A 1,994-nucleotide genomic window follows, 5' to 3' on the forward strand; every position below is an offset into this window, starting at 1 on the left:
TATCGTGCACAAATAAATCTCAGCCAGAGAGCCAAAAACACCCTGGTTTATCCATCACAAGACAGTAGGCATTCAGCCCACAAAGCTACAAGCTCTTCTTCTCGCTCAAAAAACTCGGAGTGCATTCTTTAGAAAATCCCCCTTTTGTCTAAAAAAGTGACGTTCCCTGAATGACCGTGGCAAAATCATTCACGAATGCGTCGCCATCGGCTGGTCAGAGAAAGCCAGAGAGGTCACGTGGACGAGGAACTACACACTTGCGCGGGGAATTGTGTTACTGATACCAGTTGTGTTCGTTACAATGCCCATTCGGCCACGGCTATGGCTACCAGCTCTTATATGTGTCGCAGGTCCAGCGCCATCTGTATCCGAAAAAATCGTGTATCAACTCCTTCCTTGTGCTTCCTTTTGATTCACCTGCCATACAGCTGCCGCTCCCTTGCGCCGCTTTCTCTTTCACCACCTGCACGCGCGCTTGTCATTCTCTGTTTTCCTCTTCTCCGGCGCGGAGAGGCAAGAGTAATTTTGTTCAACAGACACGGCGATCTCCTGAAACCTTCCCATCCACAGCTGCCGCTGTAAAATCAGTGGTCGAAACCGGAACTGAATCGTAACCGAAAACCGCAACAAAAAAAAAAACGTTATTTTTCGCCGAACCGAATCCAAATCGAACCGTAAACATTTTTGCCTTCTCTTGAACGAACAGGAAATGAACCGAAAAATATGATGCCGTAACCGGTTCGGTAAAAGACGGTAAAAACGCTTATACCTTCCCAGTCGACTGCCGCGCACCAGCTCCCTCCATCGCTCGGAATCTTGCGGAATTCATTGAGCGGACAACTTGATAAACCAAGAAGTGGTGAGTCCATGCACCTCCTACAACCTCGCCTCCAAAAGGTTCACGACATCCCTGTATATTTTTGTGATTCGAAGTGTAAAAAAAGACGTGCTACACGAGAGCTACATTTTGCATTGTTGCCTCGGCTGCTTCCTTTCATTCAGCGTCGCAGCGCGAAGGCGACGTAAATTTTAATACTAGTTCACAGTGATATCCACAAGCAACGCAGACCTCTAGCGACCACGGGAAATAGGTTGGCGTGTGGTCCAGAGCATGGAGGAAGGAAACACAAGAGCGGTATCTCTCTTTCTTTTCAACGAGGAGCAGCGTGCCGGCCTCCGCATGGGACTCTGGGATAGTCCTATCTACCACGTGACAGCTTTCTTCTTTTTTTTCTTTAGAAATTGGCGATAGCCTTTTGCAGTGGAGTTCAATGGTATGCTGTACGCCATTTCCCAGCACTTTTCGGTACAGTAAAGGATAACTGCTGTGAACTGCATTGTTCTTCGTACCTACGAAGTGTAGAGGCGAGGGAGTAAGAGGAAGGAAGGAGGAGCAAGCCATCGCCGGAACCTGATATTACCACTCAGATGTGGTACACTTCGGATAACTTCGAACAGGAACTTGAACCGAACCCCCCAAAATAATGGTTCCGAGCCCTGTGTAAAATAGAGCTTAATTTTGTGACGAGTTCGCTCCACACAGAGAAACAATGTTTTGGGAGAATACAGTGCGAGACAAGTGGATGGCAATGACAAGAGTTCGGTAAGGTTCCGGAGATACGAGTGTTAGTCCGCTGTAGCACTTCAGCTAACGACTGCTACACTAGCGAACGTCCATTCGAAACTTCCTCTCCTTTTTTCGCTACGTGGACGTACAGAGGTGGTGGTGGACGCCCAAAGCCGCTGTGACGTCTTCTTAACCAGTCGCCGCAGACAAATTCAAAAAGAGCAAGCGTGTGGCTACGGGAGGCTACATTTCTTTGCTAGTGGCGCTTGTGTCCATGGCTACGACCACTGAAAACTTGACAGGTGTTCAAGTAATCACGTCACGTCGACTACACGTGGAGTGTACAATCAGCCACTACGTAGTCTAGATGGCTTTACCTTAGTCGCGTGGTCCCATATCCTCGTAAAAGAAGAAGCCTACGAGGTTC

This window comes from Ornithodoros turicata, unplaced genomic scaffold (genome assembly GCF_037126465.1).
Source record: "Ornithodoros turicata isolate Travis unplaced genomic scaffold, ASM3712646v1 Chromosome58, whole genome shotgun sequence".
NCBI classification, from domain to species: domain Eukaryota; kingdom Metazoa; phylum Arthropoda; class Arachnida; order Ixodida; family Argasidae; genus Ornithodoros; species Ornithodoros turicata.